The sequence below is a fragment of the Triturus cristatus genome, chromosome 10 (genome assembly GCF_964204655.1).
Source record: "Triturus cristatus chromosome 10, aTriCri1.1, whole genome shotgun sequence".
Classification (NCBI taxonomy): Eukaryota; Metazoa; Chordata; class Amphibia; order Caudata; family Salamandridae; genus Triturus; species Triturus cristatus.
Genome location: NC_140593.1, coordinates 665,022,577 through 665,047,900, shown reverse-complemented (window position 1 = coordinate 665,047,900; position 25,324 = coordinate 665,022,577).

Genomic DNA, 25,324 nt, shown 5'->3' with positions numbered 1-25,324 from the left:
ATCTCTAAAAGTGATAATCCACATACAAATGTGAATTGTAGTTCAAAGATGCAACATTTGAAAATGAACCATTAATTTCGTTTCTGAAGCATGTCGTAAGGGGGGGTGGTTATCTCTTTCATCAAAAATCTGGCGTTTTTGATTGAACAATAAAGGCCTCCAAATGTTATTTAATTCACTTCCCGTGGAGGAGAAACACTTTTTAAGGCCTCAGAATGAGTAAATTGGCCATTTTCATTCACTTTTACCCATTCCTCAAATCTTGTGTTTAAGGCCCCTGGAAGCATGAAAATCACTTTAAACATCTCATTTTATCTTTAAAAGTGATTTTCCACATACAAATGTGAATTGTAGTTCAAAGAGGCAACATTTGAAAATGGACCATTTTTTTCGTTTCTGAAGCATGTCGTAAGGGGGGGTGGTTATCTTTTTCATCAAAAATCGGGCGTTTTTGATTGAACAATAAAGGCCTACAAATGTTATTTAATTCGCTTCCCGTGGAGTAGAAATACTTTTTAAGGCCGCAGAGTGAGTAAATTGGCCATTTTCATTCACTTTTACCCATTCCTCAAATCTTGTGTTTAAGGCCCCTGGAAGCATGAAAATCACTTTAAACATCTCATTCTTTCTTTAAAAGTGATTTTCCACGTACAAATGTGAATTGTAGTTCAAAGAGGCAACATTTGAAAACGGACCATTTTTTTCGTTTCTGAAGCATGTCGTAAGGGGGGGTGGTTATCTCTTTCACCAAAAAATGGGCGTTTTTGATTGAACAATAAAGGCCTCCAAATGGTATTTTATTCACTTCCAGTGGAGTAGAAACACTTTTTAAGGCCGCAGAGTGAGTAAATTGGCCATTTTCATTCACTTTTACCCATTCCAAAAATCTTGTGTTTAAGACCCCTGGACGCATGAAAATCACTTTAAACATATCATTTTATCTCTAAAAGTGATAATCCACATACAAATGTGAATTGTAGTTCAAAGAGGCAACATTTGAAAATGAACCATTTTTTTTGTTTCTGAAGCATGTCGTAAGGGGGGGTGGTTATCTCTTTCATCAAAAATCGGGCATTTTTGATTGAACAATAAAGGCCTACAAATGTTATTTAATTCACTTTCTGGGGTGGAGAAAAACTTTTTAAGGCCTCAGAGTGAATAAATTGGCCATTTTCATTCAAGTTTTCCCATTCCTCAAATCTTGTGTTTAGGGCCCGGGGAAGCTTGAAAATCACTTCAAACATCTAATTTTATCTCTAAAAGTGATTATCCACGTACAAATGTGAATTGTAGTTCAACGACGCAACATTTGAAAATGGACCATTTTTTTTATTTCTGAAGCATGTCGTCGTGGGGGGTGGTTATCTCTTTCGTCAAAAATCTGGCGTTTTTGCTTGAACAATAAAGACCTCCAAATGTTATTTTATGCACTTGCCGTGGAGTAGAAACACTTTTTAAGGCCGCAGTGTGAGTAAATTGCCCATTTTCATTCACTTTTACCCATTCCTCAAATCTTGTGTTTAAGGCGCCTGGAAGCATGAAAATCACTTTAAACATCTCATTTTTTCTTTAAAAGTGATTTTCCACGTACAAATGTGAATTGTAGTTCAATGAGGCAACATTTGAAAACCAACCATTTTTTTCGTTTCTGAAGCATGTCGTAAGGGGGGTGGTTATCTCTTTCACCAATCAATGGGCGTTTTTGATTGAACAATAAAGGCCTCCAAATGTTATTTTATTCACTTCCCGTGGAGTAGAAACACTTTTTAAGGCCGCAGAGTGAGTAAATTGGCCATTTTCATTCACTTTTACCCATTTCTCAAATCTTGTGTTTAGGGCCCCTGGAAGCTTGAAAATCACTTTAAACATCTAATCTTATATCTAAAAGTGATTTTCCACGTACAAATGTGAATTGTAGTTCAAAGACGCAACATTTGAAAATGGACCATTTTTTTCGTTTCTGAAGCATGTCGTAAGGGGGGGTGGTTATCTCTTTCATCAAAAATCTGGTGTTTTTCATTGAACAATAAAGGCCTCCAATGTTATTTAATTCACTTCCCTTGGAGGAGAAACACTTTTTAAAGCCTCAGAATGAGTAAATTGGCCATTTCCATTCACTTTTACCCATTCCTCAAATCTTGTGTTTAAGGCCCCTGGAAGCATGAAAATCACTTTAAACAGATAATTTTATCTTTAAAAGTGATTTTCCACGTACAAATGTGAATTGTAGTTCAAAGAGGCAACATTTGAAAACGGACCATTTTTTTCGTTTCTGAAGCATGTCATAAGGGGGGTGGTTATCTCTTTCATCAAAAATCGGGCATTTTTGATTGAACAATAAAGGCCTACAAATGTTATTTAATTCACTTTCTGGGGTGGAGAAAAACTTTTTAAGGCCTCAGAGTGAATAAATTGGCCATTTTCATTCAAGTTTTCCCATTCCTCAAATCTTGTGTTTAGGGCCCGGGGAAGCTTGAAAATCACTTCAAACATCTCATTTTATCTCTAAAAGTGATTATCCACGTACAAATATGAATTGTAGTTCAAAGACGCAACATTTGAAAATGGACCATTTTTTTTATTTCTGAAGCATGTCGTCGGGGGGGTGGTTATCTCTTTCGTCAAAAATCTGGCGTTTTCGCTTGAACAATAAAGACCTCCAAATGTTATTTTATGCACTTGCCGTGGAGTAGAAACACTTTTTAAGGCCGCAGAGTGAGTAAATTGCCCATTTTCATTCACTTTTACCCATTCCAAAAATCTTGTGTTTAAGACCCCTGGACGCATGAACATCACTTTAAACATATCATTTTATCTCTAAAAGTGATAATCCACATACAAATGTGAATTGTAGTTCAAAGATGCAACATTTGAAAATGAACCATTTTTTTCGTTTCTGAAGCATGTCGTAAGGGGGGGTGGTTATCTCTTTCATCAAAAATCTGGTGTTTTTGATTGAACAATAAAGGCCTCCAAATGTTATTTAATTCACTTCCCGTGGAGGAGAAACACTTTTTAAGGCCTCAGAATGAGTAAATTGGCCATTTCCATTCACTTTTACCCATTCCTCAAATCTTGTGTTTAAGGCCCCTGGAAGCATGAAAATCACTTTAAACATATAATTTTATCTTTGAAAGTGATTTTCCACATACAAATGTGAATTGTAGTTCAAAGAGGCAACATTTGAAAACGGACCATTTTTTTCGTTTCTGAAGCATGTCGTAAGGGGGGGTGGTTATCTCTTTCACCAAAAAATGGGCGTTTTTGATTGAACAATAAAGGCCTCCAAATGTTATTTTATTCAATTCCAGTGGAGTAGAAACACTTTTTAAGGCCGCAGAGTGAGTAAATTGGCCATTTTCATTCACTTTTACCCATTCCAAAAATCTTGTGTTTAAGACCCCTGGACGCATGAAAATCACTTTAAACATATCATTTTATCTCTAAAAGTGATAATCCACATACAAATGTGAATTGTAGTTCAAAGATGCAACATTTGAAAATGAACCATTAATTTCGTTTCTGAAGCATGTCGTAAGGGGGGGTGGTTATCTCTTTCATCAAAAATCTGGCGTTTTTGATTGAACAATAAAGGCCTCCAAATGTTATTTAATTCACTTCCCGTGGAGGAGAAACACTTTTTAAGGCCTCAGAATGAGTAAATTGGCCATTTCCATTCACTTTTACCCATTCCTCAAATCTTGTGTTTAAGGCCCCTGGAAGCATGAAAATCACTTTAAACATATAATTTTATCTTTAAAAGTGATTTTCAACGTACAAATGTGAATTGTAGTTCAAAGAGGCAACATTTGAAAACAGACCATTTTTTTCGTTTATGAAGCATGTCGTAAGGGGTGGTGGTTATCTCTTTCACCAAAAAATTGGCATTTTTGATTGAACAATAAAGGCCTCCAAATGTTATTTTATTCACTTCCAGTGGAGTAGAAACACTTTTTAAGGCCGCAGAGTGAGTAAATTGGCCATTTTCATTCACTTTTACCCATTCCAAAAATCTTGTGTTTAAGACCCCTGGACGCATGAAAATCACTTTAAACATATCATTTTATCTCTAAAAGTGATAATCCACATACAAATGTGAATTGTAGTTCAAAGATGCAACATTTGTAAATGAACCATTATTTTCGTTGCTGAAGCATGTCGTAAGGGGGGGTGGTTATCTCTTTCATCAAAAATCTGGCGTTTTTGATTGAACAATAAAGGCCTTCAAATGTTATTTAATTCACTTCCGGTGGAGGAGAAACACTTTTTAAGGCCTCAGAATGAGTAAATTGGCCATTTTCATTCACTTTTACCCATTCCTCAAATCTTGTGTTTAAGGCCCCTGGAAGCATGAAAATCACTTTAAACATCTCATTTTATCTTTAAAAGTGATTTTCCACATACAAATGTGAATTGTAGTTGAAAGAGGCAACATTTGAAAATGGACCATTTTTTTCGTTTCTGAAGCATGTCGTAAGGGGGGGTGGTTATCTTTTTCATCAAAAATCGGGCGTTTTTGATTGAACAATAAAGGCCTACAAATGTTATTTAATTCGCTTCCCGTGGAGTAGAAATACTTTTTAAGGCCGCAGAGTGAGTAAATTGGCCATTTTCATTCACTTTTACCCATTCCTCAAATCTTGTGTTTAAGGCCCCTGGAAGCATGAAAATCACTTTAAACATCTCATTCTTTCTTTAAAAGTGATTTTCCACGTACAAATGTGAATTGTAGTTCAAAGAGGCAACATTTGAAAACGGACCATTTTTTTCGTTTCTGAAGCATGTCGTAAGGGGGGGGGTGGTTATCTCTTTCACCAAAAAATGGGCGTTTTTGATTGAACAATAAAGGCCTCCAAATGTTATTTTATTCACTTCTAGTGGAGTAGAAACACTTTTTAAGGCCGCAGAGTGAGTAAATTGGCCATTTTCATTCACTTTTACCCATTCCAAAAATCTTGTGTTTAAGACCCCTGGACGCATGAAAATCACTTTAAACATATCATTTTATCTCTAAAAGTGATAATCCACATACAAATGTGAATTGTAGTTCAAAGAGGCAACATTTGAAAATGAACCATTTTTTTTGTTTCTGAAGCATGTCGTAAGGGGGGGTGGTTATCTCTTTCATCAAAAATCGGGCATTTTTGATTGAACAATAAAGGCCTACAAATGTTATTTAATTCACTTTCTGGGGTGGAGAAAAACTTTTTAAGGCCTCAGAGTGAATAAATTGGCCATTTTCATTCAAGTTTTCTCATTCCTCAAATCTTGTGTTTAGGGCCCGGGGAAGCTTGAAAATCACTTCAAACATCTAATTTTATCTCTAAAAGTGATTATCCACGTACAAATGTGAATTGTAGTTCAAAGACGCAACATTTGAAAATGGACCATTTTTTTTATTTCTGAAGCATGTCGTCGGGGGGGGGGGTGGTTATCTCTTTCGTCAAAAATCTGGCGTTTTCGCTTGAACAATAAAGACCTCCAAATGTTATTTTATGCACTTGCCGTGGAGTAGAAACACTTTTTAAGGCCGCAGAGTGAGTAAATTGCCCATTTTCATTCACTTTTACCCATTCCTCAAATCTTGTGTTTAAGGCGCCTGGAAGCATGAAAATCACTTTAAACATCTCATTTTTTCTTTAAAAGTGATTTTCCACGTACAAATGTGAATTGTAGTTCAATGAGGCAACATTTGAAAACCAACCATTTTTTTCGTTTCTGAAGCATGTCGTAAGGGGGGGTGGTTATCTCTTTCACCAAACAATGGGCGTTTTTGATTGAACAATAAAGGCCTCCAAATGTTATTTTATTCACTTCCCGTGGAGTAGAAACACTTTTTAAGGCCGCAGAGTGAGTAAATTGGCCATTTTCATTCACTTTTACCCATTTCTCAAATCTTGTGTTTAGGGCCCCTGGAAGCTTGAAAATCACTTTAAACATCTAATCTTATATCTAAAAGTGATTTTCCACGTACAAATGTGAATTGTAGTTCAAAGACGCAACATTTGAAAATGGACCATTTTTTTCGTTTCTGAAGCATGTCGTAAGGGGGGGTGGTTATCTCTTTCATCAAAAATCTGGTGTTTTTCATTGAACAATAAAGGCCTCCAATGTTATTTAATTCACTTCCCTTGGAGGAGAAACACTTTTTAAAGCCTCAGAATGAGTAAATTGGCCATTTCCATTCACTTTTACCCATTCCTCAAATCTTGTGTTTAAGGCCCCTGGAAGCATGAAAATCACTTTAAACAGATAATTTTATCTTTAAAAGTGATTTTCCACGTACAAATGTGAATTGTAGTTCAAAGAGGCAACATTTGAAAACGGACCATTTTTTTCGTTTCTGAAGCATGTCATAAGGGGGGTGGTTATCTCTTTCATCAAAAATCGGGCATTTTTGATTGAACAATAAAGGCCTACAAATGTTATTTAATTCACTTTCTGGGGTGGAGAAAAACTTTTTAAGGCCTCAGAGTGAATAAATTGGCCATTTTCATTCAAGTTTTCCCATTCCTCAAATCTTGTGTTTAGGGCCCGGGGAAGCTTGAAAATCACTTCAAACATCTCATTTTATCTCTAAAAGTGATTATCCACGTACAAATATGAATTGTAGTTCAAAGACGCAACATTTGAAAATGGACCATTTTTTTTATTTCTGAAGCATGTCGTCGGGGGGGTGGTTATCTCTTTCGTCAAAAATCTGGCGTTTTCACTTGAACAATAAAGACCTCCAAATGTTATTTTATGCACTTGCCGTGGAGTAGAAACACTTTTTAAGGCCGCAGAGTGAGTAAATTGCCCATTTTCATTCACTTTTACCCATTCCAAAAATCTTGTGTTTAAGACCCCTGGACGCATGAACATCACTTTAAACATATCATTTTATCTCTAAAAGTGATAATCCACATACAAATGTGAATTGTAGTTCAAAGATGCAACATTTGAAAATGAACCATTTTTTTCGTTTCTGAAGCATGTCGTAAGGGGGGGTGGTTATCTCTTTCATCAAAAATCTGGTGTTTTTGATTGAACAATAAAGGCCTCCAAATGTTATTTAATTCACTTCCCGTGGAGGAGAAACACTTTTTAAGGCCTCAGAATGAGTAAATTGGCCATTTCCATTCACTTTTACCCATTCCTCAAATCTTGTGTTTAAGGCCCCTGGAAGCATGAAAATCACTTTAAACATATAATTTTATCTTTGAAAGTGATTTTCCACATACAAATGTGAATTGTAGTTCAAAGAGGCAACATTTGAAAACGGACCATTTTTTTCGTTTCTGAAGCATGTCGTAAGGGGGGGTGGTTATCTCTTTCACCAAAAAATGGGCGTTTTTGATTGAACAATAAAGGCCTCCAAATGTTATTTTATTAACTTCCCGTGGAGTAGAAACACTTTTTAAGGCCGCAGAGTGAGTAAATTGGCCATTTTCATTCACTTTTACCCATTTCTCAAATCTTGTGTTTAGGGCCCCTGGAAGCTTGAAAATCACTTTAAACATCTAATCTTATATCTAAAAGTGATTTTCCACGTACAAATGTGAATTGTAGTTCAAAGACGCAACATTTGAAAATGGACCATTTTTTTCGTTTCTGAAGCATGTCGTAAGGGGGGGTGGTTATCTCTTTCATCAAAAATCTGGTGTTTTTCATTGAACAATAAAGGCCTCCAATGTTATTTAATTCACTTCCCTTGGAGGAGAAACACTTTTTAAAGCCTCAGAATGAGTAAATTGGCCATTTCCATTCACTTTTACCCATTCCTCAAATCTTGTGTTTAAGGCCCCTGGAAGCATGAAAATCACTTTAAACAGATAATTTTATCTTTAAAAGTGATTTTCCACGTACAAATGTGAATTGTAGTTCAAAGAGGCAACATTTGAAAACGGACCATTTTTTTCGTTTCTGAAGCATGTCATAAGGGGGGTGGTTATCTCTTTCATCAAAAATCGGGCATTTTTGATTGAACAATAAAGGCCTACAAATGTTATTTAATTCACTTTCTGGGGTGGAGAAAAACTTTTTAAGGCCTCAGAGTGAATAAATTGGCCATTTTCATTCAAGTTTTCCCATTCCTCAAATCTTGTGTTTAGGGCCCGGGGAAGCTTGAAAATCACTTCAAACATCTCATTTTATCTCTAAAAGTGATTATCCACGTACAAATATGAATTGTAGTTCAAAGACGCAACATTTGAAAATGGACCATTTTTTTTATTTCTGAAGCATGTCGTCGGGGGGGTGGTTATCTCTTTCGTCAAAAATCTGGCGTTTTCGCTTGAACAATAAAGACCTCCAAATGTTATTTTATGCACTTGCCGTGGAGTAGAAACACTTTTTAAGGCCGCAGAGTGAGTAAATTGCCCATTTTCATTCACTTTTACCCATTCCAAAAATCTTGTGTTTAAGACCCCTGGACGCATGAACATCACTTTAAACATATCATTTTATCTCTAAAAGTGATAATCCACATACAAATGTGAATTGTAGTTCAAAGATGCAACATTTGAAAATGAACCATTTTTTTCGTTTCTGAAGCATGTCGTAAGGGGGGGTGGTTATCTCTTTCATCAAAAATCTGGTGTTTTTGATTGAACAATAAAGGCCTCCAAATGTTATTTAATTCACTTCCCGTGGAGGAGAAACACTTTTTAAGGCCTCAGAATGAGTAAATTGGCCATTTCCATTCACTTTTACCCATTCCTCAAATCTTGTGTTTAAGGCCCCTGGAAGCATGAAAATCACTTTAAACATATAATTTTATCTTTGAAAGTGATTTTCCACATACAAATGTGAATTGTAGTTCAAAGAGGCAACATTTGAAAACGGACCATTTTTTTCGTTTCTGAAGCATGTCGTAAGGGGGGGTGGTTATCTCTTTCACCAAAAAATGGGCGTTTTTGATTGAACAATAAAGGCCTCCAAATGTTATTTTATTCAATTCCAGTGGAGTAGAAACACTTTTTAAGGCCGCAGAGTGAGTAAATTGGCCATTTTCATTCACTTTTACCCATTCCAAAAATCTTGTGTTTAAGACCCCTGGACGCATGAAAATCACTTTAAACATATCATTTTATCTCTAAAAGTGATAATCCACATACAAATGTGAATTGTAGTTCAAAGATGCAACATTTGAAAATGAACCATTAATTTCGTTTCTGAAGCATGTCGTAAGGGGGGGTGGTTATCTCTTTCATCAAAAATCTGGCGTTTTTGATTGAACAATAAAGGCCTCCAAATGTTATTTAATTCACTTCCCGTGGAGGAGAAACACTTTTTAAGGCCTCAGAATGAGTAAATTGGCCATTTTCATTCACTTTTACCCATTCCTCAAATCTTGTGTTTAAGGCCCCTGGAAGCATGAAAATCACTTTAAACATCTCATTTTATCTTTAAAAGTGATTTTCCACATACAAATGTGAATTGTAGTTCAAAGAGGCAACATTTGAAAATGGACCATTTTTTTCGTTTCTGAAGCATGTCGTAAGGGGGGGTGGTTATCTTTTTCATCAAAAATCGGGCGTTTTTGATTGAACAATAAAGGCCTACAAATGTTATTTAATTCGCTTCCCGTGGAGTAGAAATACTTTTTAAGGCCGCAGAGTGAGTAAATTGGCCATTTTCATTCACTTTTACCCATTCCTCAAATCTTGTGTTTAAGGCCCCTGGAAGCATGAAAATCACTTTAAACATCTCATTCTTTCTTTAAAAGTGATTTTCCACGTACAAATGTGAATTGTAGTTCAAAGAGGCAACATTTGAAAACGGACCATTTTTTTCGTTTCTGAAGCATGTCGTAAGGGGGGGTGGTTATCTCTTTCACCAAAAAATGGGCGTTTTTGATTGAACAATAAAGGCCTCCAAATGGTATTTTATTCACTTCCAGTGGAGTAGAAACACTTTTTAAGGCCGCAGAGTGAGTAAATTGGCCATTTTCATTCACTTTTACCCATTCCAAAAATCTTGTGTTTAAGACCCCTGGACGCATGAAAATCACTTTAAACATATCATTTTATCTCTAAAAGTGATAATCCACATACAAATGTGAATTGTAGTTCAAAGAGGCAACATTTGAAAATGAACCATTTTTTTTGTTTCTGAAGCATGTCGTAAGGGGGGGTGGTTATCTCTTTCATCAAAAATCGGGCATTTTTGATTGAACAATAAAGGCCTACAAATGTTATTTAATTCACTTTCTGGGGTGGAGAAAAACTTTTTAAGGCCTCAGAGTGAATAAATTGGCCATTTTCATTCAAGTTTTCCCATTCCTCAAATCTTGTGTTTAGGGCCCGGGGAAGCTTGAAAATCACTTCAAACATCTAATTTTATCTCTAAAAGTGATTATCCACGTACAAATGTGAATTGTAGTTCAACGACGCAACATTTGAAAATGGACCATTTTTTTTATTTCTGAAGCATGTCGTCGTGGGGGGTGGTTATCTCTTTCGTCAAAAATCTGGCGTTTTTGCTTGAACAATAAAGACCTCCAAATGTTATTTTATGCACTTGCCGTGGAGTAGAAACACTTTTTAAGGCCGCAGTGTGAGTAAATTGCCCATTTTCATTCACTTTTACCCATTCCTCAAATCTTGTGTTTAAGGCGCCTGGAAGCATGAAAATCACTTTAAACATCTCATTTTTTCTTTAAAAGTGATTTTCCACGTACAAATGTGAATTGTAGTTCAATGAGGCAACATTTGAAAACCAACCATTTTTTTCGTTTCTGAAGCATGTCGTAAGGGGGGTGGTTATCTCTTTCACCAATCAATGGGCGTTTTTGATTGAACAATAAAGGCCTCCAAATGTTATTTTATTCACTTCCCGTGGAGTAGAAACACTTTTTAAGGCCGCAGAGTGAGTAAATTGGCCATTTTCATTCACTTTTACCCATTTCTCAAATCTTGTGTTTAGGGCCCCTGGAAGCTTGAAAATCACTTTAAACATCTAATCTTATATCTAAAAGTGATTTTCCACGTACAAATGTGAATTGTAGTTCAAAGACGCAACATTTGAAAATGGACCATTTTTTTCGTTTCTGAAGCATGTCGTAAGGGGGGGTGGTTATCTCTTTCATCAAAAATCTGGTGTTTTTCATTGAACAATAAAGGCCTCCAATGTTATTTAATTCACTTCCCTTGGAGGAGAAACACTTTTTAAAGCCTCAGAATGAGTAAATTGGCCATTTCCATTCACTTTTACCCATTCCTCAAATCTTGTGTTTAAGGCCCCTGGAAGCATGAAAATCACTTTAAACAGATAATTTTATCTTTAAAAGTGATTTTCCACGTACAAATGTGAATTGTAGTTCAAAGAGGCAACATTTGAAAACGGACCATTTTTTTCGTTTCTGAAGCATGTCATAAGGGGGGTGGTTATCTCTTTCATCAAAAATCGGGCATTTTTGATTGAACAATAAAGGCCTACAAATGTTATTTAATTCACTTTCTGGGGTGGAGAAAAACTTTTTAAGGCCTCAGAGTGAATAAATTGGCCATTTTCATTCAAGTTTTCCCATTCCTCAAATCTTGTGTTTAGGGCCCGGGGAAGCTTGAAAATCACTTCAAACATCTCATTTTATCTCTAAAAGTGATTATCCACGTACAAATATGAATTGTAGTTCAAAGACGCAACATTTGAAAATGGACCATTTTTTTTATTTCTGAAGCATGTCGTCGGGGGGGTGGTTATCTCTTTCGTCAAAAATCTGGCGTTTTCGCTTGAACAATAAAGACCTCCAAATGTTATTTTATGCACTTGCCGTGGAGTAGAAACACTTTTTAAGGCCGCAGAGTGAGTAAATTGCCCATTTTCATTCACTTTTACCCATTCCAAAAATCTTGTGTTTAAGACCCCTGGACGCATGAACATCACTTTAAACATATCATTTTATCTCTAAAAGTGATAATCCACATACAAATGTGAATTGTAGTTCAAAGATGCAACATTTGAAAATGAACCATTTTTTTCGTTTCTGAAGCATGTCGTAAGGGGGGGTGGTTATCTCTTTCATCAAAAATCTGGTGTTTTTGATTGAACAATAAAGGCCTCCAAATGTTATTTAATTCACTTCCCGTGGAGGAGAAACACTTTTTAAGGCCTCAGAATGAGTAAATTGGCCATTTCCATTCACTTTTACCCATTCCTCAAATCTTGTGTTTAAGGCCCCTGGAAGCATGAAAATCACTTTAAACATATAATTTTATCTTTGAAAGTGATTTTCCACATACAAATGTGAATTGTAGTTCAAAGAGGCAACATTTGAAAACGGACCATTTTTTTCGTTTCTGAAGCATGTCGTAAGGGGGGGTGGTTATCTCTTTCACCAAAAAATGGGCGTTTTTGATTGAACAATAAAGGCCTCCAAATGTTATTTTATTCAATTCCAGTGGAGTAGAAACACTTTTTAAGGCCGCAGAGTGAGTAAATTGGCCATTTTCATTCACTTTTACCCATTCCAAAAATCTTGTGTTTAAGACCCCTGGACGCATGAAAATCACTTTAAACATATCATTTTATCTCTAAAAGTGATAATCCACATACAAATGTGAATTGTAGTTCAAAGATGCAACATTTGAAAATGAACCATTAATTTCGTTTCTGAAGCATGTCGTAAGGGGGGGTGGTTATCTCTTTCATCAAAAATCTGGCGTTTTTGATTGAACAATAAAGGCCTCCAAATGTTATTTAATTCACTTCCCGTGGAGGAGAAACACTTTTTAAGGCCTCAGAATGAGTAAATTGGCCATTTTCATTCACTTTTACCCATTCCTCAAATCTTGTGTTTAAGGCCCCTGGAAGCATGAAAATCACTTTAAACATCTCATTTTATCTTTAAAAGTGATTTTCCACATACAAATGTGAATTGTAGTTCAAAGAGGCAACATTTGAAAATGGACCATTTTTTTCGTTTCTGAAGCATGTCGTAAGGGGGGGTGGTTATCTTTTTCATCAAAAATCGGGCGTTTTTGATTGAACAATAAAGGCCTACAAATGTTATTTAATTCGCTTCCCGTGGAGTAGAAATACTTTTTAAGGCCGCAGAGTGAGTAAATTGGCCATTTTCATTCACTTTTACCCATTCCTCAAATCTTGTGTTTAAGGCCCCTGGAAGCATGAAAATCACTTTAAACATCTCATTCTTTCTTTAAAAGTGATTTTCCACGTACAAATGTGAATTGTAGTTCAAAGAGGCAACATTTGAAAACGGACCATTTTTTTAGTTTCTGAAGCATGTCGTAAGGGGGGGTGGTTATCTCTTTCACCAAAAAATGGGCGTTTTTGATTGAACAATAAAGGCCTCCAAATGGTATTTTATTCACTTCCAGTGGAGTAGAAACACTTTTTAAGGCCGCAGAGTGAGTAAATTGGCCATTTTCATTCACTTTTACCCATTCCAAAAATCTTGTGTTTAAGACCCCTGGACGCATGAAAATCACTTTAAACATATCATTTTATCTCTAAAAGTGATAATCCACATACAAATGTGAATTGTAGTTCAAAGAGGCAACATTTGAAAATGAACCATTTTTTTTGTTTCTGAAGCATGTCGTAAGGGGGGGTGGTTATCTCTTTCATCAAAAATCGGGCATTTTTGATTGAACAATAAAGGCCTACAAATGTTATTTAATTCACTTTCTGGGGTGGAGAAAAACTTTTTAAGGCCTCAGAGTGAATAAATTGGCCATTTTCATTCAAGTTTTCCCATTCCTCAAATCTTGTGTTTAGGGCCCGGGGAAGCTTGAAAATCACTTCAAACATCTAATTTTATCTCTAAAAGTGATTATCCACGTACAAATGTGAATTGTAGTTCAACGACGCAACATTTGAAAATGGACCATTTTTTTTATTTCTGAAGCATGTCGTCGTGGGGGGTGGTTATCTCTTTCGTCAAAAATCTGGCGTTTTTGCTTGAACAATAAAGACCTCCAAATGTTATTTTATGCACTTGCCGTGGAGTAGAAACACTTTTTAAGGCCGCAGTGTGAGTAAATTGCCCATTTTCATTCACTTTTACCCATTCCTCAAATCTTGTGTTTAAGGCGCCTGGAAGCATGAAAATCACTTTAAACATCTCATTTTTTCTTTAAAAGTGATTTTCCACGTACAAATGTGAATTGTAGTTCAATGAGGCAACATTTGAAAACCAACCATTTTTTTCGTTTCTGAAGCATGTCGTAAGGGGGGTGGTTATCTCTTTCACCAATCAATGGGCGTTTTTGATTGAACAATAAAGGCCTCCAAATGTTATTTTATTCACTTCCCGTGGAGTAGAAACACTTTTTAAGGCCGCAGAGTGAGTAAATTGGCCATTTTCATTCACTTTTACCCATTTCTCAAATCTTGTGTTTAGGGCCCCTGGAAGCTTGAAAATCACTTTAAACATCTAATCTTATATCTAAAAGTGAGTTTCCACGTACAAATGTGAATTGTAGTTCAAAGACGCAACATTTGAAAATGGACCATTTTTTTCGTTTCTGAAGCATGTCGTAAGGGGGGGTGGTTATCTCTCATCAAAAATCTGGCGTTTTTCATTGAACAATAAAGGCCTCCAAATGTTATTTAATTCACTTCCCTTGGAGGAGAAACACTTTTTAAGGCCTCAGAATGAGTAAATTGGCCATTTCCATTCACTTTTACCCATTCCTCAAATCTTGTGTTTAAGGCCCCTGGAAGCATGAAAATCACTTTAAACAGATAATTTTATCTTTAAAAGTGATTTTCCACGTACAAATGTGAATTGTAGTTCAAAGAGGCAACATTTGAAAACGGACCATTTTTTTCGTTTCTGAAGCATGTCATAAGGGGGGTGGTTATCTCTTTCATCAAAAATCGGGCATTTTTGATTGAACAATAAAGGCCTACAAATGTTATTTAATTCACTTTCTGGGGTGGAGAAAAACTTTTTAAGGCCTCAGAGTGAATAAATTGGCCATTTTCATTCAAGTTTTCCCATTCCTCAAATCTTGTGTTTAGGGCCCGGGGAAGCTTGAAAATCACTTCAAACATCTCATTTTATCTCTAAAAGTGATTATCCACGTACAAATATGAATTGTAGTTCAAAGACGCAACATTTGAAAATGGACCATTTTTTTTATTTCTGAAGCATGTCGTCGGGGGGGTGGTTATCTCTTTCGTCAAAAATCTGGCGTTTTCGCTTGAACAATAAAGACCTCCAAATGTTATTTTATGCACTTGCCGTGGAGTAGAAACACTTTTTAAGGCCGCAGAGTGAGTAAATTGCCCATTTTCATTCACTTTTACCCATTCCAAAAATCTTGTGTTTTAGACCCCTGGACGCATGAACATCACTTTAAACATATCATTTTATCTCTAAAAGTGATAATCCACATACAAATGTGAATTGTAGTTCAAAGATGCAACATTTGAAAATGAACCATTTTTTTCGTTTCTGAAGCATGTCGTAAGGGGGGGTGGTTATCTCTTTCATCAAAAATCTGGTGTTTTTGATTGAACAATAAAGGCCTCCAAATGTTATTTAATTCACTTCCCGTGGAGGAGAAACACTTTTTAAGGCCTCAGAATGAGTAAATTGGCCATTTCCATTCACTTTTACCCATTCCTCAAATCTTGTGTTTAAGGCCCCTGGAAGCATGAAAATCACTTTAAACATATAATTTTATCTTTGAAAGTGATTTTCCACATACAAATGTGAATTGTAGTTCAAAGAGGCAACATTTGAAAACGGACCATTTTTTTCGTTTCTGAAGCATGTCGTAAGGGGGGGTGGTTATCTCTTTCACCAAAAAATGGGCGTTTTTGATTGAACAATAAAGGCCTCCAAATGTTATTTTATTCAATTCCAGTGGAGTAGAAACACTTTTTAAGGCCGCAGAGTGAGTAAATTGGCCATTTTCATTCACTTTTACCCATTCCAAAAATCTTGTGTTTAAGACCCCTGGACGCATGAAAATCACTTTAAACATATCATTTTATCTCTAAAAGTGATAATCCACATACAAATGTGAATTGTAGTTCAAAGATGCAACATTTGAAAATGAACCATTAATTTCGTTTCTGAAGCATGTCGTAAGGGGGGGGTGGTTATCTCTTTCATCAAAAATCTGGCGTTTTTGATTGAACAATAAAGGCCTCCAAATGTTATTTAATTCACTTCCCGTGGAGGAGAAACACTTTTTAAGGCCTCAGAATGAGTAAATTGGCCATTTTCATTCACTTTTACCCATTCCTCAAATCTTGTGTTTAAGGCCCCTGGAAGCATGAAAATCACTTTAAACATCTCATTTTATCTTTAAAAGTGATTTTCCACATACAAATGTGAATTGTAGTTCAAAGAGGCAACATTTGAAAATGGACCATTTTTTTCGTTTCTGAAGCATGTCGTAAGGGGGGGTGGTTATCTTTTTCATCAAAAATCGGGCGTTTTTGATTGAACAATAAAGGCCTACAAATGTTATTTAATTCGCTTCCCGTGGAGTAGAAATACTTTTTAAGGCCGCAGAGTGAGTAAATTGGCCATTTTCATTCACTTTTACCCATTCCTCAAATCTTGTGTTTAGGGCCCCTGGAAGCATGAAAATCACTTTAAACATCTCATTCTTTCTTTAAAAGTGATTTTCCACGTACAAATGTGAATTGTAGTTCAAAGAGGCAACATTTGAAAACGGACCATTTTTTTCGTTTCTGAAGCATGTCGTAAGGGGGGGTGGTTATCTCTTTCACCAAAAAATGGGCATTTTTGATTGAACAATAAAGGCCTCCAAATGTTATTTTATTCACTTCCCGTGGAGTAGAAACACTTTTTAAGGCCGCAGAGTGAGTAAATTGGCCATTTTCATTCACTTTTACCCATTCCAAAAATCTTGTGTTTAAGACCCCTGGACGCATGAAAATCACTTTAAACATATCATTTTATCTCTAAAAGTGATAATCCACATACAAATGTGAATTGTAGTTCAAAGAGGCAACATTTGAAAATGAACCATTTTTTTTGTTTCTGAAGCATGTCGTAAGGGGGGTTGGTTATCTCTTTCATCAAAAATCGGGCATTTTTGATTGAACAATAAAGGCCTACAAATGTTATTTAATTCACTTTCTGGGGTGGAGAAAAACTTTTTAAGGCCTCAGAGTGAATAAATTGGCCATTTTCATTCAAGTTTTCCCATTCCTCAAATCTTGTGTTTAGGGCCCGGGGAAGCTTGAAAATCACTTCAAACATCTAATTTTATCTCTGAAAGTGATTATCCACGTACAAATGTGAATTGTAGTTCAAAGACGCAACATTTGAAAATGGACCATTTTTTTTATTTCTGAAGCATGTCGTCGGGGGGGGGGTGGTTATCTCTTTCGTCAAAAATCTGGCGTTTTCGCTTGAACAATAAAGACCTCCAAATGTTATTTTATGCACTTGCCGAGGAGTAGAAACACTTTTTAAGGACGCAGAGTGAGTAAATTGCCCATTTTCATTCACTTTTACCCATTCCTCAAATCTTGTGTTTAAGGCGCCTGGAAGCATGAAAATCACTTTAAACATCTCATTTTTTCTTTAAAAGTGATTTTCCACGTACAAATGTGAATTGTAGTTCAATGAGGCAACATTTGAAAACCAACCATTTTTTTTGTTTCTGAAGCATGTCGTAAGGGGGGGTGGTTATCTCTTTCACCAAACAATGGGCGTTTTTGATTGAACAATAAAGGCCTCCAAATGTTATTTTATTCACTTCCCGTGGAGTAGAAACACTTTTTAAGGCCGCAGAGTGAGTAAATTGGCCATTTTCATTCACTTTTACCCATTTCTCAAATCTTGTGTTTAGGGCCCCTGGAAGCTTGAAAATCACTTTAAACATCTAATCTTATATCTAAAAGTGATTTTCCACGTACAAATGTGAATTGTAGTTCAAAGACGCAACATTTGAAAATGGACCATTTTTTTCGTTTCTGAAGCATGTCGTAAGGGGGGGTGGTTATCTCTTTCATCAAAAATCTGGCGTTTTTCATTGAACAATAAAGGCCTCCAAATGTTATTTAATTCACTTCCCTTGGAGGAGAAACACTTTTTAAGGCCTCAGAATGAGTAAATTGGCCATTTCCATTCACTTTTACCCATTCCTCAAATCTTGTGTTTAAGGCCCCTGGAAGCATGAAAATCACTTTAAACAGATAATTTTATCTTTAAAAGTGATTTTCCACGTACAAATGTGAATTGTAGTTCAAAGAGGCAACATTTGAAAACGGACCATTTTTTTCGTTTCTGAAGCATGTCGTAAGGGGGGTGGTTATCTCTTTCATCAAAAATCGGGCATTTTTGATTGAACAATAAAGGCCTACAAATGTTATTTAATTCACTTTCTGGGGTGGAGAAAAACTTTTTAAGGCCTCAGAGTGAATAAATTGGCCATTTTCATTCAAGTTTTCCCATTCCTCAAATCTTGTGTTTAAGACCCCTGGACGCATGAACATCACTTTAAACATATCATTTTATCTCTAAAAGTGATAATCCACATACAAATGTGAATTGTAGTTCAAAGATGCAACATTTGAAAATGAACCATTTTTTTCGTTTCTGAAGCATGTCGTAAGGGGGGGTGGTTATCTCTTTCATCAAAAATCTGGCGTTTTTGATTGAACAATAAAGGCCTCCAAATGTTATTTAATTCACTTCCCGTCGAGGAGAAACACTTTTTAAGGCCTCAGAATGAGTAAATTGGCCATTTCCATTCACTTTTACCCATTCCTCAAATCTTGTGTTTAAGGCCCCTGGAAGCATGAAAATCACTTTAAACATATAATTTTATCTTTAAAAGTGATTTTCCACATACAAATGTGAATTGTAGTTCAAAGAGGCAACATTTGAAAACGGACCATTTTTTTCGTTTCTGAAGCATGTCGTAAGGGGGGGTGGTTATCTCTTTCACCAAAAAATGGGCGTTTTTGATTGAACAATAAAGGCCTCCAAATGTTATTTTATTCACTTCCAGTGGAGTAGAAAAACTTTTTAAGGCCGCAGAGTGAGTAAATTGGCCATTTTCATTCACTTTTACCCATTCCAAAAATCTTGTGTTTAAGACCCCTGGACGCATGAAAATCACTTTAAACATATCATTTTATCTCTAAAAGTGATAATCCACATACAAATGTGAATTGTAGTTCAAAGATGCAACATTTGAAAATGAACCATTATTTTCGTTTCTGAAGCATGTCGTAAGGGGGGGTGGTTATCTCTTTCATCAAAAATCTGGCGTTTTTGATTGAACAATAAAGGCCTCCAAATGTTATTTAATTCACTTCCCGTGGAGGAGAAACACTTTTTAATGCCTCAGAATGAGTAAATTGGCCCTTTCCATTCACTTTTACCCATTCCTCAAATCTTGTGTTTAAGGCCCCTGGAAGCATGAAAATCACTTTAAACATCTCATTTTATCTTTAAAAGTGATTTTCCACATACAAATGTGAATTGTAGTTCAAAGAGGCAACATTTGAAAATGGACCATTTTTTTCGTTTCTGAAGCATGTCGGAAGGGGGGGTGGTTATCTCTTTCATCAAAAATCTGGCGTTTTTCATTGAACAATAAAGGCCTCCAAATGTTATTTAATTCACTTCCCGTGGAGGAGAAACACTTTTTAAGGCCTCAGAATGAGTAAATTGGCCATTTCCATTCACTTTTACCCATTCCTCAAATCTTGTGTTTAAGGCCCCTGGAAGCATGGAAATCACTTTAAACATCTCATTTTATCTTTAAAAGTGATTTTCCACATACAAATGTGAATTGTAGTTCAAAGAGGCAACATTTGAAAATGGACCAGTTTTTTTAGTTTCTGAAGCATGTCGTAAGGGGGGTGGTTATCTCTTTCATCAAAAATCGGGCGTTTTTGATTGAACAATAAAGGCCTACAAATGTTATTTAATTCGCTTCCCGTGGAGGAGAAACACTTTTTAAGGCCGCAGAGTGAGTAAATTGGCCAGTTTCATTCACTTTTACCCATTCCTCAAATCTTGTGTTTAAGGCCCCTGGAAGCATGAAAATCAGTTTAAACATCTCATTTTTTCTTTAAAAGTGATTTTCCACGTACAAATGTGAATTGTAGTTCAAAGAGGCAACATTTGAAAACGGACCATTTTTTTCGTTTCTGAGGCATGTCGTAAGGGGGGTGGTTATCTCTTTCACCAAAAAATGGGCGTTTTTGATTGAACAATAAAGGCCTCCAAATGTTATTTCTTCACTTCCAGTGGAGGAGAAACACTTTTTAAGGCCTCAGAATGAGTAAATTGGCCATTTCCATTCACTTTTACCCATTTCTCAAATCTTGTGTTTAGGGCCCCTGGAAGCTTGAAAATCACTTTAAACATCTAATCTTATCTCTAAAAGTGATTTTCCACGTACAAATGTGAATTGTAGTTCAAAGACGCAACATTTGAAAATGGACCATTTTTTTCGTTTCTGAAGCATGTCGTAAGGGGGGGTGGTTATCTCTTTCATCAAAAATCTGGCGTTTTTCATTGAACAATAAAGGCCTCCAAATGTTATTTAATTCACTTCCCGTGGAGGAGAAACACTTTTTAAGGCCTCAGAATGAGTAAATTGGCCATTTTCATTCACTTTTACCCATTCCTCAAATCTTGTGTTTAAGGCCCCTGGAAGCATGAAAATCACTTTAAACATCTCATTTTATCTTTAAAAGTGATTTTCCACATACAAATGTGAATTATAGTTCAAAGAGGCAACATTTGAAAATGGACCATTTTTTTCGTTTCTGAAGCATGTCGTAAGGGGGGGTGGTTATCTCTTTCATCAAAAATCGGGCGTTTTTGATTGAACAATAAAGGCCTACAAATGTTATTTAATTCGCTTCCCGTGGAGGAGAAACACTTTTTAAGGCCGCAGAGTGAGTAAATTGGCCAGTTTCATTCACTTTTACCCATTCCTCAAATCTTGTGTTTAAGGCCCCTGGAAGCATGAAAATCAGTTTAAACATCTCATTTTTTCTTTAAAAGTGATTTTCCACGTACAAATGTGAATTGTAGTTCAAAGAGGCAACATTTGAAAACGGACCATTTTTTTCGTTTCTGAAGCATGTCGTAAGGGGGGTGGTTATCTCTTTCACCAAAAAATGGGCGTTTTTGATTGAACAATAAAGGCCTCCAAATGTTATTTATTCACTTCCAGTGGAGGAGAAACACTTTTTAAGGCCTCAGAATGAGTAAATTGGCCATTTCCATTCACTTTTACCCATTTCTCAAATCTTGTGTTTAGGGCCCCTGGAAGCTTGAAAATCACTTTAAACATCTAATCTTATCTCTAAAAGTGATTTTCCACGTACAAATGTGAATTGTAGTTCAAAGACGCAACATTTGAAAATGGACCATTTTTTTCGTTTCTGAAGCATGTCGTATGGGGGGGTGGTTATCTCTTTCATCAAAAATCTGGCGTTTTTCATTGAACAATAAAGGCCTCCAAATGTTATTTAATTCACTTCCCGTGGAGGAGAAACACTTTTTAAGGCCTCAGAATGAGTAAATTGGCCATTTCCATTCACTTTTACCCATTTCTCAAATCTTGTGTTTAGGGCCCCTGGAAGCTTGAAAATCACTTTAAACATCTAATCTTATCTCTAAAAGTGATTTTCCACGTACAAATGTGAATTGTAGTTCAAAGACGCAACATTTGAAAATGGACCATTTTTTTCGTTTCTGAAGCATGTCGTAAGGGGGGGTGGTTATCTCTTTCATCAAAAATCTGGCGTTTTTCATTGAACAATAAAGGCCTCCAAATGTTATTTAATTCACTTCCCGTGGAGGAGAAACACTTTTTAAGGCCTCAGAATGAGTAAATTGGCCATTTTCATTCACTTTTACCCATTCCTCAAATCTTGTGTTTAAGGCCCCTGGAAGCATGAAAATCACTTTAAACATCTCATTTTATCTTTAAAAGTGATTTTCCACATACAAATGTGAATTATAGTTCAAAGAGGCAACATTTGAAAATGGACCATTTTTTTCGTTTCTGAAGCATGTCGTAAGGGGGGGTGGTTATCTCTTTCATCAAAAATCGGGCGTTTTTGATTGAACAATAAAGGCCTACAAATGTTATTTAATTCGCTTCCCGTGGAGGAGAAACACTTTTTAAGGCCGCAGAGTGAGTAAATTGGCCAGTTTCATTCACTTTTACCCATTCCTCAAATCTTGTGTTTAAGGCCCCTGGAAGCATGAAAATCAGTTTAAACATCTCATTTTTTCTTTAAAAGTGATTTTCCACGTACAAATGTGAATTGTAGTTCAAAGAGGCAACATTTGAAAACGGACCATTTTTTTCGTTTCTGAAGCATGTCGTAAGGGGGGTGGTTATCTCTTTCACCAAAAAATGGGCGTTTTTGATTGAACAATAAAGGCCTCCAAATGTTATTTATTCACTTCCAGTGGAGGAGAAACACTTTTTAAGGCCTCAGAATGAGTAAATTGGCCATTTCCATTCACTTTTACCCATTTCTCAAATCTTGTGTTTAGGGCCCCTGGAAGCTTGAAAATCACTTTAAACATCTAATCTTATCTCTAAAAGTGATTTTCCACGTACAAATGTGAATTGTAGTTCAAAGACGCAACATTTGAAAATGGACCATTTTTTTCGTTTCTGAAGCATGTCGTATGGGGGGGTGGTTATCTCTTTCATCAAAAATCTGGCGTTTTTCATTGAACAATAAAGGCCTCCAAATGTTATTTAATTCACTTCCCGTGGAGGAGAAACACTTTTTAAGGCCTCAGAATGAGTAAATTGGCCATTTTCATTCACTTTTACCCATTCCTCAAATTTTGTGTTTAAGGCCCCTGGAAGCATGAAAATCACTTTAAACATCTCATTTTATCTTTAAAAGTGATTTTCCACATACAAATGTGAATTGTAGTTCAAAGAGGCAACATTTGAAAATGGACCATTTTTTTCGTTTCTGAAGCATGTCGTAAGGGGGGGTGGTTATCTTTTTCATCAAAAATCGGGCATTTTTGATTGAACAATAAAGGCCTACAAATGTTATTTAATTCGCTTCCCGTGGAGTAGAAATACTTTTTAAGGCCGCAGAGTGAGTAAATTGGCCATTTTCATTCACTTTTACCCATTCCTCAAATCTTGTGTTTAAGGCCCCTGGAAGCATGAAAATCACTTTAAACATCTCATTCTTTCTTTAAAAGTGATTTTCCACGTACAAATGTGAATTGTAGTTCAAAGAGGCAACATTTGAAAACGGACCATTTTTTTCGTTTCTGAAGCATGTCGTAAGGGGGGGTGGTTATCTCTTTCACCAAAAAATGGGCGTTTTTGATTGAACAATAAAGGCCTCCAAATGTTATTTTATTCACTTCCAGTGGAGTAGAAACACTTTTTAAGGCCGCAGAGTGAGTAAATTGGCCATTTTCATTCACTTTTACCCATTCCAAAAATCTTGTGTTTAAGACCCCTGGACGCATGAATATCACTTTAAACATATCATTTTATCTCTAAAAGTGATAATCCACATACAAATGTGAATTGTAGTTCAAAGAGGCAACATTTGAAAATGAACCATTTTTTTTGTTTCTGAAGCATGTCGTAAGGGGGGGTGGTTATCTCTTTCATCAAAAATCGGGCATTTTTGATTGAACAATAAAGGCCTACAAATGTTATTTAATTCACTTTCTGGGGTGGAGAAAAACTTTTTAAGGCCTCAGAGTGAATAAATTGGCCATTTTCATTCAAGTTTTCCCATTCCTCAAATCTTGTGTTTAGGGCCCGGGGAAGCTTGAAAATCACTTCAAACATCTAATTTTATCGTTAAAAGTGATTATCCACGTACAAATGTGAATTGTAGTTCAAAGACGCAACATTTGAAAATGGACCATTTTTTTTATTTCTGAAGCATGTCGTCGGGGGGGGTGGTTATCTCTTTCATCAAAAATCTGGCGTTTTCGCTTGAACAATAAAGACCTCCAAATGTTATTTTATGCACTTGCCGTGGAGTAGAAACACTTTTTAAGGCCGCAGAGTGAGTAAATTGCCCATTTTCATTCACTTTTACCCATTCCTCAAATCTTGTGTTTAAGGCGCCTGGAAGCATGAAAATCACTTTAAACATCTCATTTTTTCTTTAAAAGTGATTTTCCACGTACAAATGTGAATTGTAGTTCAATGAGGCAACATTTGAAAACCAACCATTTTTTTCGTTTCTGAAGCATGTCGTAAGGGGGGGGTGGTTATCTCTTTCACCAAACAATGGGCGTTTTTGATTGAACAATAAAGGCCTCCAAATGTTATTTTATTCACTTCCCGTGGAGTAGAAACACTTTTTAAGGCCGCAGAGTGAGTAAATTGGCCATTTTCATTCACTTTTACCCATTTCTCAAATCTTGTGTTTAGGGCCCCTGGAAGCTTGAAAATCACTTTAAACATCTAATCTTATATCTAAAAGTGATTTTCCACGTACAAATGTGAATTGTAGTTCAAAGACGCAACATTTGAAAATGGACCATTTTTTTCGTTTCTGAAGCATGTCGTAAGGGGGGGTGGTTATCTCTTTCATCAAAAATCTGGCGTTTTTCATTGAACAATAAAGGCCTCCAATGTTATTTAATTCACTTCCCTTGGAGGAGAAACACTTTTTAAGGCCTCAGAATGAGTAAATTGGCCATTTCCATTCACTTTTACCCATTCCTCAAATCTTGTGTTTAAGGCCCCTGGAAGCATGAAAATCACTTTAAACAGATCATTTTATCTTTAAAAGTGATTTTCCACGTACAAATGTGAATTGTAGTTCAAAGAGGCAACATTTGAAAACGGACCATTTTTTTCGTTTCTGAAGCATGTCGTAAGGGGGGTGGTTATCTCTTTCATCAAAAATCGGGCATTTTTGATTGAACAATAAAGGCCTACAAATGTTATTTAATTCACTTTCTGGGGTGGAGAAAAACTTTTTAAGGCCTCAGAGTGAATAAATTGGCCATTTTCATTCAAGTTTTCCCATTCCTCAAATCTTGTGTTTAGGGCCCGGGGAAGCTTGAAAATCACTTCAAACATCTAATTTTCTCTCTAAAAGTGATTATCCATGTACAAATATGAATTGTAGTTCAAAGACGCACCATTTGAAAATGGACCATTTTTTTATTTCTGAAGCATGTCGTCGGGGGGTGGTTATCTCTTTCGTCAAAAATCTGGCGTTTTCGCTTGAACAATAAAGACCTCCAAATGTTATTTTATGCACTTGCCGTGGAGTAGAAACACTTTTTAAGGCCGCAGAGTGAGTAAATTGCCCATTTTCATTCACTTTTACCCATTCCAAAAATCTTGTGTTTAAGACCCCCGGACGCATGAACATCACTTTAAACATA